Below are 13,477 nucleotides of genomic sequence, written 5' to 3' on the forward strand. Positions count from 1 at the left end.
CCTTATTGAGTAGGAAAAATCTTCTGCACTTCTCTTCCTCCTTCTCTTCCTCCTCCTCCTCCTCCTCCTCCTCCTCCTCCTCCTCCTCCTCCTCCTCCTCCTCCTCCTCCTCTTCTTCTTCTTCTTCTTCTTCTTCTTCTTCTTCTTCCTCTCCTCTTCCTCGTCCTTCTCCTTCTTCTCCTCCTCCTCCTCCTTCTCCTCCTCCCCCTTCTCCTTCTTCTCCGTTTTCTTCTTCTTCTTCTTCTTCTTCTTCTTCTTCTTCTTCTTCTTCTTCTTCTTCTTCTTCTTCTTCTTCTTCCTCTCCTCTTCTTCCTCCTTCTCCTCCTTCTTCTTCTTCCTCTCCTCTTCCTCCTCCTTCTCCTTCTCCTTCTTCTTCTCCTCCCCCTCCTTCTCCTCTCCCTCCTCCTCTTCCTCCTCCTCCTCCTTATTCTCTTCCTCCTCCTCCTCTTTCTCCTCCTACTCTTCCTTATAGTATTAGGTATTGAATCCAAGGGAATTCTACAATTGAGCCATACTCTCAGTCCAATTTTATTTATTCTTATCTTGAAATTGGGTCTTTATAAGTTGCTGAGTAACTTGCTAAATTTCTGATGTTGGCCTCAAACCTGTGATATTCCTGTTTCAGCCTCCCAAATACTGATACTACAAGGGCGTGCCACCACACACCATCATGAATTGATGTTATCATCTTGTCAAATTAATTTTTTGCATCAGTTGATATGATTATGTGTTTCTTTAACTTACTGATATGATAAATCATGATTGATTTTCAAATGTTTAAATTTTTTTTCAAAGCATAAAACTGCATGCTAGAGGAAATTTCACTTTGTCATAAGATATGCTTTTTAAATATAATTGAACTTTATTAATATTTTCTTGAGGATTGAAGATTATGTCTTTTTTTTCTTTATACATTCCTCATTTTCTGTGGGTATTAGCCTAACAGTGGCCTTATAAAATAAGTTGAAATATGTGTTCTCTTTCTTTTTATCTTCTAAAAGAGACTGTGTACATTTGTTTTAATTAATTAGTGAAACCATCTGTTTCTGAAATTTTACAAAGCTTTTTACCAATAAATTAATTAATTTAATAGCATATAATTATTCAGATAATATATTTTGATTAAATTAAATTTTGCTTACTTAAATTTTCAATTTTTCCATTTATATTAATTATTAAATTTAATAAGCCAGGCATGGTAATGCATGTTTGTAATCCCAGTTCTTGGGGAGACTGTGACAGGAGGATATGGGCTTGAGTCCAGCCTCAGCTACTTAGAGAGGCTCTCTACAACTTAGTGAAACCCTGTTTCAAAATAAAAAAAAAAACTTAAAAAAATCAGGCTGGGGATGTAGCTTGAAGGTAGAATGTCCTTGGGTTCAATCCTCAGCACCACACAAAAAATTAAATATGTGAAGTTATTCTTATTATGCCTTTATGTTTAATAGCTGTATGATCTGTAATGATTGAGCATATCTTATTACCAATATTGGTAACTTATTATTTCCTTCAGCCTTGCTACAACTTGATTTATGGTATCCATTTTTAAAGCAATCAGCTTTTGTTTCATTGATGTTCTCTATTGTTTTCATATTTTCAACTTCATTGAGTTTTTCTCTTTCTTTCCCTTGCTTGTTTTCAGTTTAATTTACTGCTTTTATGTTTTTTGATGTCAGAACTTACTGGTTTGATATATTTCCTCATTTCTAAGATATCTTAAGTTCCCTGAAAATTGCTATACATATTTTAATTTTGCATTTTTATCTTTTAATATGACATTTTAATTCCTTTATGACTTTATCTTTTGCTTGTGGAGTTTTTAGATCTAAGATATTTAATTTCCAATTGCTTAGATATGTTTGTCTCTCTGTTGTTGATTTCTCTTATATTATGCTTAGAAAATGCACTGCATATGATATTAATGCATTTAAAATGTGAACATTTAGCCAGGCATGGTGGCACACACCTGTACTCTCACTACTTGGTAGGATGAGACAGGAATATCACAGGTACTAGGCCAACCTCAGCAACCTAGCAAGGTCCTCAGCAAAATAAAAAATAAAAGATGAAGGTTGGAGGTATAGCTCTGAGGTAGAACACCTCTGAGTTCCCAGAAACACACACACACACACACACACACACACACACACACACTCCAAAACAACAACAAAAACAATGTGGGCATTTGTTTTATTCCCCAGAATATGATCTGTCTTGTGAGTATTCCATGGTGCTTAAGGGAATGTACGTTCTGCTGTCGTAGGGTGCTGTACTCCATATACGTCAATTAGTTGGTTGCATTTTCCAGAATTTCTGCAGCTTTGATGAATATCTGTTTAATCGTTTTATCAATTGCTGAGAGGAGGGTGTTGATGTCCCCAACTATAATCATGGCTTTGTCTATTTCTTCCTTCAATTCTACATTTTTGCTTCAGGCTTTGTGTGATGTGCACATAATTAAAATAATTGTTTTCCTAATGGGAGTTTTGTCCTTAATAACTTTAATAATTTTCACTGAAATATTTTATTATTAGATATTAATACAGCCAATCATGCCCCCCTCTTTCTCTCTCTCTCTCCCTCTCTCTCTCTCTCTTCCTCCCTCCCTCCCTCCCTCCCTCTCTCTCTCTCTCCTCTCTCTCTCTCTCTCTTGCTCTCGCTCTCGCTCTCTCTAAGATTTAACTGGTGTATATTCTCGTTCTTCAGCTTCCCACTTTCCTATAGCACTGACTTTTAAGTGAGTTTTTTGGTTAATTTCTTTTTTTTTTGTAAATAGTGGAAAGTCTGTCACATTTTCTTTCCATTCTGTCAATTTTTGCATTTAGATAATTTACTGTTAAGGTACTTATTGGTACGGTTGAGTTTAAAATTGTCACTTTATTCTCATTCCTTTGTTTTTTATTTCTATCTGTAGGTTCTTTGAATATTTTGGGGTATCCCGCATCAATTTATTTTTCATATTATTCAGGATATTTCTTTGTCTTATAAGAATATATCTCTCATACGATCTTAGTAGTTGTTGCTCTGGTTCTGCTTTGACATACATGTAGATAACTCAGCATCTTACCACTCAAAAACAGTGTAGACATCTCAGTTCCTTTTATATTCTTTTACCTATCCCACTTTTAAGTATTTGAATTTTGCTTAGTTTTTGGAATCTATGGATATGCATATTTCACCAAATTTGAAATGTCCTCAGCGGTTATTTCTTCAATACTATTTTGCTCTGTTCTCTTCCCCTGCCCTTCTTGGACTACACAGTATGAATGTTATATGTTTTGTTATTGCTTCACAGATTCTTGAGGCACTGTACATTTTTCTTTTACTTTTCCCCTTTTGTTCAGACTTTATAAGTTCATTGACTGTAACCACAGTTTTACTGATAACAAATGCTTATAGTCCTATCACACAGGTGAATAAACAGTAACAGCAAAGATTTGGCTACCATTGACTAACTAGTGGTATTACATTGCTTTTATTTCTAAGTTGTAGCAGTCTATGAGTTACAGAAATGTACCGATACTTTACTATCTAAGAGCAAAATAAAATTAGAATTGATGATTGTAGCTGCTGACTTTTTCCATCTCCTTTTTAGACACGGAACACAAATTCTGCTGTGCCCCCCTCCTTTCTTTTGAACCAACACACAGACTCAGATTGAGCATAAACATTAATGGAAAACTTAAATTAATTTCCATTAATGGAAAACTTATATTCTCCTTTTTTAGAAAACCCATACATAACCAAGATGATTCGTGTTCTATTGTTTTCTGAGCCTTGGAAGCAAAAGTGATATTTTTGACCCATCTTACATGTGACCAACCTGCGGCCGTGTGCCCCCATCCAGACGCAGTGTTTCTTGGTGTCCTGAGCTTCTGTGGAGATGGCTAATGAACGCTTCTTGGCACATGATAAAAAAGCCTGAAAAAAAGCGCCATTATAATTTATTTCTATCTAAATTACTCCAATTTGGGGAAGAATGCTGAATTGCACTGATTTGCCATAAAACTATCTCATTTTGATGAATACCAGTTTGTCTCCTGCGGCAGGATATTAGACTAACAGAAAATAAACACATACACACACATATGAATGTCTCCAACCTTTTATTTTGAATCAAACAATTGCTTTTTGTTCTCATTGATTCAGTTGGTAATTAATACTATACTCTACAATGAATGTCACTAGCATAATTTGAACATTCAACAATATTAATATTCCCTTTCTTACAAACAAAAATGAACCAAGGAACCTTCTAACAGCTGTTTGAAGCACAGTTTGTAATCAGATGGGGCACTTGTGCCTGTAAACAATGAAATGTTAAATTATTCTTTAGACTGTAGCTCTTTCAGTATTTTACAATCTGATCATTTATACTAGAAGAAAATTAAGCTACACTATGAACTAATTTTCTGATATATTTATCTTAATATAAAGCACAACCAAATATCCTTTTTTTTCAAACTTTTTCCCTCTACTTCCTATTATGCTTGAAATTTAAAATGTAAAATAACTCTACATAAAACTGACAGATGTCATTTGGCATATAGCCTTACAAGGGAAATAGCCACTTCAATTTTTTTTTAACCAACCATGAATGTAAATAAAAATACTAAAATAATTGTATTCGGCACAAAGCCATGTGGGAAGAACATTTCAATATTACTCAGACATTGAAAACTGTATAATGGGCATCTCTGGAGGAAGAGCGAGATATATAAGGTCACGGAGAGGCACAATATGAAAATATTTCCTCCTGCTACATATATGACACATGTTCTATTTTGAAAAATAAGAACAGGGTGTGGTGGCACATGCTTGTAATCTCAGTAATTGGAAGACTGAGACAGGAGGATCACAGGTTCCAGACCAGTGTCAGCTACTTAGTGAGGCCCTTCACAACTTAGTGAGATCCTGTTTGAAAAAAAGAATAAAAAATCGGACTGGGGGTACAGCTCCTGGGTAGAATTCCCCAGGGTATCATGCCCCAGGGTTCAATCTCCAGTTCCACAAAAGAAAAAGTAAAAGAAGACAAATAACTATAATAAGTACAAAATATATTTACATTGAAAAGAACAAGATATAAATGAGACTTTTCAAAGACAGAATTTCAGTTGAATGCCAAATGAATAGCAAACAATAACTCATAAAAATTTTGAGAAGAGGCAATATACTAGGAATTAGCGAGAATTCATTAGGTTCTCGCTAATGGTTAGCAAGGATGTAACAGTAAATTTGTAATGGTGGTGTACTGAAGTAGGCTGTGCTGCCTCATGAAAGCTGATCCTCAAAAGCTCCTTCCGACACTGCCTTCAGTAGTGTTGTGTTAACAGCCTGAGACTGCCTCTGTCAGAGTATGTACACTAGAGAAAATGGCAAACTGTATAAATAGAGATTTGTTTATTTTCAGAAAAACAGTTGATAAACATTTATTCACATAGCTGGCTATGTAAAAAATACCTATCAAAGCCTAGCTTAAATCTTTATTTAATTTCTATTTTAAAATTTCTTTTCTTAGAAGATGAATATGCAGAGGCCAATGGCTTGATGTGACTTTATTAAGTCACAATTGTAAATAAATGACAGATCTGATTTTGGGGTTTTTTCCTAAGTATTCTTTCCATTTGGAGCACAGTTTCCATTTTATGACTTTCATTTTTGTTGATTATTTCCTCCAAGAACTAGGAAGAGCTGTTTAAATCCAAACTATTTAGTGTTTCATAAAGCTATGTCCACTGTCCAATACAATTAATCAACAATAGAAAGCCCAGTAAAATTTATTTAGTTATCAACTTTTAAATAATAAACACTACATGTATTTACATACATATAGAAGAAAGCCATGAATTCTTCATGGTGAAGAGTGGGTAGAAGTTCTAAGTTGATTTGGAAATTAAATGTAGACATAATTAAAAACTATACCCCAAAAATATGTCTCAAGTATTTTCAAGTTTATATTCAAATGTAGTTACACCTCCAATAAGGGCTATAACATCATATAGACAAATAATGTATTATTTGGGAGATCTGATTTAAGCAAAACTATGTAGCTCTACAGCAACACTCTCCTATCCACTTAATCAACATTTTCATGATTTTATGACTGTCTTCTAAACTCAGGGAAGGGCAAAGACCTCTGAGGAAACTTCTAGAACAAAGAAGGTGTGAGACTATATATCTTAAAAGTTGTTTCTCCAAAAGAAAAGGTCAAATTTATTTTGTTTTATGTTTTACTTTTTGGTGGTACTGGGGTTCCTGGAAACCCTCTACCTCTGGGCTACACTCCCAGACCTATTTTTATATTTTTTATTTGGAAACAGGGTCTCTTAAGCCAGCGCGGCTGGCTTTGAACCTGCGTGATCCTCCTGTCTCCGCCTCCCAAGCATGGGGATTACAAGCGCGTGTCACCATGCCCGGCATAGAAAAGGTCAGAAAGTATGACTATTTAAGAATGAACCACAGAATGAACAACACTCAAAGGTAAGGTGATAACTAAGATCTGAATAAAATAGACTCAGTGTTTCCTGGGGACTTGCCAGATAATCCTAATTACTGTTAAGGTAAGGCATAACCCCAAAGAAATAGGACACTTAATAAATGCAACAACTATTAACTACTGCAAAAATACAGCACAAAGGTATAATTTTCATAGGATCCATTTATTTTTTAGGCAAAGTTTAGGTTGATGTATGAGAAATTCCAAGCAAGTGGCTTTATAAATAATCTATATAATGTGCCCTTGTTATTTGGATGGTATGGCTGTGGGTAATCATTTGTTCATGTAATTTAATTCATTGTTGATTTTATAGTTCTATCTTATAGATCCTTGATATGCAGAAATACAAGCTTATTAAATTTTTAAGCTTTAGAACTAAGTTAGAAGTCCTTACAACTCACTTTATAAAAGATTCTTTCTGACATGCATTCCAGTAAACCTGCCACCCTTCTTCCAGTTAGTCCTCCACACTAAGTCACTGGCACTGATTTCTTCCCCCCACTGGACTCTACATAAATCTATCCATTCCTAAGACCTGGGAGTGTCCATCAAGTGTTAGAAACAAGAGTTTAATACACAAGGGACTTTCACTGACTTGACTATAAAGTATTGAGAAGATGTTATGTCAAAGTTAAGTGATTTCCTATCCAATATTATTTCCAACTGAGATGATATTATTGTTTTTTCATCAGACAATTGTGCAATAGTGGTAACTGCTGGAGAAAGCCTACAATATTAGTCAGAATCAATCGATCTATGGTGCAGTAACAAATAATCTTCAATCTCGGTGAAATAAAATCACAGAAATATCCTTCTCATTCATGCTACATTGGTCTCTTTGGTTGACAAGTGTCTGTTCCACATCACTCTCACTTAAGGACTCAGGGTGAAAGTACCTCCATATCTGTAGTATCACTTTGGCTGGAGAAAAGAGCATGGTTAATCAAGCACTGGATCACCATAGTTTTTGCCTGAAATAATCACCCCATACTGCTCAGTTCCTCATCAGCCAATGTAAATCACATGGAATAAGGGGTGTGCATTCTCACTAGGAGAACTGGAAGAATGAAAACTTCTCAAAAGATTATCACACTGAAGGTGTCTATCATGAATAATCAAAGAACTTATTGACCCTAAAATTAAAAGTGTGCTAAATTTACATCATAAAATATATAGAACTAAATGTAATCGTCCTTGTCATATGGAAGTGTTTCTTTATGAATGAGGTAGCTTGAGTATTAAGTATTAAATCAGTACATAATATATAATTAAAACATGAGAGCTGAGCATAGTGTTACATGCCTGTGATCCTAGTACCTGGGAGGCTGAGACAGGACAATTACAGGCTTGAGGCCAACCTTAGCAACTTAGCAAGATCCCATTTCAAAATAAAAAATAAAATAGGGCTGGACATACTGCTCAGAGATAGAACACTCCTAGGTACAATTCCTGGTAACACACACACACACACACACACACACACACACACACACACACACACAAACACACACACACGAGGAATGCTTTCTTATAAGTGAGCTGTGCTTAAACTTATCTTCACTCATTTGATGTGGTTTAAATTCTCTTTCAAGTTGACTTGGTTATTACTGACCCTAAGCTGATATCCAGCCCATCACAAATAGAGCTACCTGGAACCATTTTGAAAGCTAAGTTATGCTTTGAGGTTTAATGGTTTCATTATCTCCTTTTCTCCCCTTTTGAGTTCCTGTTGGTGTTGATTTTCTGAGATGGTGTCCAGTTGTTTCTCTGCATTGGTTTTCCCTATGTTGTTTTGAAAGTTATTTTTTCCTGTGTAAGAAACTGATGGGGAAGTGCAGCCTAATACAAGATAGATGATCTATGTTATGTTTTGGATTTAGGCTGAACATCTATAACTCATGAAGACAAGGTAGCCATGTTGGAGGTGGGGTTTGGTTGCTGAGGAGGGGTCTATCTTGCTTCTGGTCTTCTTGATGTGAAAGCAGATCAAATTCTTTCTCTATCTCTCTCTCTCTCTCTCTCTCTCTCTCTCTCTCTCTCTCTCTCTCTCTCTCTCTCTCTCCTCTCCCTTTATTATCACAGCATGCCTGCATGCCCTGAGCTCCAATGATGTTACTGGGTCCAATAAGGACTGAACCCCTAAAATCTCCAAAACTGTGAGCAAATAATCTTTTTTTCTGTAATTTGTGGTTGTTAGATGTTTTGTATTATAACAGTGAAAATACGTACTGACATACTCTACAAATTGAAATTTGTAAATTTCAGTGACTCGTTTTCTCTATTCTACCCTATTGACAGGTACTACCTGTTCCCTTCAATGTTTATCAGACAGAAAGACTTACCTGGGGCAGAGAAAAATTTAAAGAATAATTCTTAGAAAATGTCCATGTGTTCTGAATCCAATACTCAAAATATTTGCTTTTCCCAAAGCTAGTAAGTGATATGATTTTTGTTTCTTTCTCTTTTTCTTTTTTGTATTTTCACTTGGGTTTGTTTGTCTACTTTTTATTAAGCTAGATGCAGGGCGAGGGACTAAGTAATATTTGAAAACATGTTACATATTATCATTGATTCCATCAAAAACTGTCATATTTTACTCTTAATAAAAAGATGTATTGCTAATGTACATGATGTACATTCACAAATATATCAAAGTCAACCACTAATCCAAACATGAGAAGGATGGAGAGAGGAGAAATTGGGGTGGGAATTAGGGAAGGGCTAAATGAGTGGTGTGTGTATCTATGGCTCTACCATCTTGTACCCCATTAAGATGTATGACTACAATACACCAATGAAAAATGAACAAAAGATGTATTGCTCACTAATTCTACTTACCTATTACTGAGATATGTAACTATATAATTGATAATAAATTTACTCTTATACACACCATAATTTCAGAGACATTACTTTCTGGAAAAATTTTAAATCAGCAGAGTATCTTTCCACTTAAATATCAATTTTCTTTGGCTAGTTAAATGTGCATTGGTAGCTAATCCTCTTTGAAACAAAGAATAGATTCTTTTTTTGGAGGGGGATAATAGGAATAACAGGGATGCAACCCAGGGGCATTCTACCTTCAAGCTATATCCCCCAGCCTTATTTTTTAGTCTTTACTTTGAAACAGGGTCTCACCTAGTTGCAGATGGCCTCAATAAGTAGCTGAGGCTATCCAGGAACTTGTGATCCTCCTGTCTCCGCCTCTCAAGTACTGGAATTACAAACATGCACCACCACACCCAGCTAGACTCATATATTTTTAAAACTGAAAACTTTGATCGAATGTTCATTCCTTTATTTTAACATGAGGACATTAAGGTTCTAAAATGTTTTTACATTAAGAACAACTTATGCAAAGATATTGTGAACTGAAAAAAAACAGTTTATGGTTGACAAAGAAAGAAAAAATGATATTAATTAGTACTATTAATCATGTCCTAGCTTATATTTGGAATGCCATGTCTTTGCTTTTTTTAAGGGCAGGTAAATAATTAAAACATATACGTGCTGAGTAGTTTGAAATTAATGTATATGATGTGATTTCTGGGCATTGACTGCCTATGATTATGTTAATAAAGATTCCGAATACACATAAAGACCTAACAGGATTTTGTGAGTAGTTGATAATGTTTTCTTTGGTACAGAGAATGAAAGAAACTTGCTGTACTTTGTCATGCCTGTTGTAGCTCAAAGTACAATCAAACAGAATGAGATTGGCAATGAATGCTCTAATTTAATTTTGATCATGATACTCAAAGTATGAAACATTTTTATTATATTATTTTTCATGTTGATAGAGTGAATGTGAATGGCTTGTTTTAAAGAATTTTAAAGCTTTTTTTGAAAATAAGAGAAATAAAATATATTGACAGTAACCTGGTACCGATTGGATTAAAAGTAGAAATCGAAGAAGCTGTTACCTCACACTTTTCTGCAATCTTTGGGGATTGACAAATAAAGATATTGTGTAAGAACAAGTCTAAGTGTGTTTCTGAGAGTAGTTAACCAGAGAGGACCTTCTTGAAATTTGTTCTTGGAAGCTTTACATTTAAAGCTGTATTTCAAATAAAAAGAAGCATTGTGATTTGTGGCAGGGAAGCCCTAAGGAGTATCTTTGAGGATAACTCTGAAGCATGGCTATTTTTTCTTCTAGTTTACAAGTAATAAAGACACTGAAAATTGTTACAGGGGAAAAAAAATTACAAAGCATTTGTCATAAAATTGCCCCATAGAGGCAGAGAGGAGATAATGAATTCTTGAAAATCAAGGACACACACGTTAACAAAGAAGAAACTCAGCCCAAAATACCAGAGAATGTATTATAAGAGGTTGCTACCAGAAAAAAAAAAATATGCCCTGATCATAAGATAGTGTTTTTTGTTTTGTTTCGTTTTATTTTTGTTTTGTTTTGGGCAGTACTGGGGATGGAACCCAGGGGCATTCTACCTCCGATCTATGCCCTCAGCCTTACGTTTTATTCTTTAATTGGAAACAGCATCTTATGGAGTTGCGAAGGGCCTCACTAAGTAGCTGAGGCTGTCCATGAACTGCAATCCTCCTGTCTCAGCCTCCCAAATACTGGGATTATAAGCATAAACCAACATACCTGGCCCATAAGATAGTTTTGAGAGTAAAGCATAGAATTTTAAATATCACTTTAAATAAAATTTAAAACAACTATTTGTCTCAAATTCTGTATTTTCACCACATGAAAGTCAGTATAGTAACTTAGACTTGGAAGATGATTCAGGAATCCCATATTTGAATATTTGACTGATCGTTGAATTTCATACATCACTAATTTTTTTCCACTCTCATTTTTTCACCCAAGTAACCCAAGCTTTGTTACTCCGTAGACTGACGCCACTTGCATGAGGGCTCTAGAGTTTTATCTCTTAAAATGCTGTTGCTTCAGTTAAATAATCTGTGAGATATATTTTGCCCCTACGTTGTGTTACTGAAAAGAGGAAGAGTGCCCACTAAACACTAAAACAACCAGAGACAGCAGAGCAAACAGGAAAAGCACAAGGCAAAGCTGTGGCTTGTGTAAACTTTCCCCTATTTACCTTCATGAATTGGCTATTTGAGTAAGATGGGAAAACTGATTACTCTTCTTCTTGGCCCAGCTTGACAGTTTTCACATGTCCCAGTTGGCACTGTAAGGAAAACAGAAATGGATCAGGAGGGCACTCTGAGTCAGAGGAGCTGACCTGCAGGTTCTATCTAGGCAAGTCTAGCACTCAGTTATTTCTCTGTAGAAAGCCCAAACCTCCCCAAAGTGATGAGGTTCCTGAAGTATGACTGTTCCTGCCTATGGAAACATCTAAAATTCCCCATGGGGCTCCTGTCCTTGAATCCCATCTTCAGAATTTATTTCTGAAGATGGGATTTACTAGGGGATATACTGAATCAAACTAGGCTACTCGAACAGAAAAAAATTAGGCCACTTTGTAAAAATATTAAAACTTTATGTAAGAGTTTTAGCTTGGGTGAAAAAATGTGCATGGAAAGAAATTAGTGATATAAAGTGAATTACAATGATCAGTCAAAAGTGGTGATGGATGAAAGAGCTCAGCAAAGCAGAATCAGCAAACTTCTTTGCTTAATTATGACAAGAGTGGAAAATTATGACCTCTTCCCAGGGAAACAGCCATATAAGATGTTAACATGGGCTGTGTTTTCTCCAGAAACATAGCCCAAATTTTCTCTACCCCACAGTCCCCAGTATGTGCTATAGGTTAGAACTTTATTTCCTTTATTAGAACTCTCCCATTTTTAAAGCAGTGTGTATTGTCTATATTTTGTATTAACACATAAGTTCTATGAGGGCATGAATCTCATATTTTCATTAGTGTACACGGGTGTAGTATTTTTTAGGCAACCAATAAACTAATGAGCGATTCCGTGTTTTACAAAGAAAGACTAATATGTTCAAGTAAAGTTGAGCAATAGTCTAAGGTATCATGTTCCTTTCTTGTGGTAGATGAAAATATATTTCAAGTAATAATGCCTATTTAATTTATTAGAAAGTAATACTGACAATGATAATAATAGTAATAATAATAATAAACAAAATGTCTTGATCTCAGATCTATCAGTGCTTACAGTGAGGATTAGTACAAAATATATTATGATGTATAGTCCAATTTCCATTGCTGTGACAAAATAGGCAAGGAAATAACTATAAGGAGTAAATACACATTTTTCGCTCATAGTTTCCGAGATTTCAGTACATGGTTACTTGGCTTTGTTGTTTGGGAGCCTGTGGCAAGGCAGATGATCATTGTAGGGAGCATGTGGTAGAAAAAGTTGCTCAGTTCTGGGCAGCCAGGAAGCAAGAGAGAAAGCAGGGACCTGGGTTCCAGGGTTCCAATTGCTCTTCCAAAGGCATGACCCCAGTGACATTATGTCTTTCCATTAGGCTCCACCTCTTAAAGGTTCCAGCAGCTCTCAACAGCACCATCATCTGTGGACATGTGGTCTTCAGGCTACATTAGCAAATCAACCCATAACAATTACCTTTTTGAAGAAAAGAAGAGAAATGGTATGCAGATATGGCAGAAATCCTCACGTATCATGTCTGGACTAAAAGAAGAGAGATTTATTAATTTACTGTTGCTACCATAATAAATCACCCCAGACTTAATGGCTTAAAGCAGCACAAATTAATCATCTCACATTTTTCGAAAGTTATAAGTCCTAAAATTGAGTTGTTGGAATAGCTGCATTCTTTCTAGGACCTCTAGAGGGAAATCTGATTCTATCTTTTCTATCTTTCTGCAACTATCTGCATTCTTTGGCTTGTGGCCCCGAACAGAAATGGTGTCAATCTGACCTTTGCTTCTATTGTCTCCTCTTTCTCTGTCATTCTTAACTCTACCATCCTCTTATAAAAACCCTTGTGATCATACTGAGCCCATTAGGATAAGATAAGATCCTCTCTGCATCTCAAGATTCATAACTTAGTCACACCTACAA

Source organism: Muscardinus avellanarius (assembly GCF_963383645.1).
Source record: "Muscardinus avellanarius genome assembly, chromosome: 2".
NCBI lineage: Eukaryota > Metazoa > Chordata > Mammalia > Rodentia > Gliridae > Muscardinus > Muscardinus avellanarius.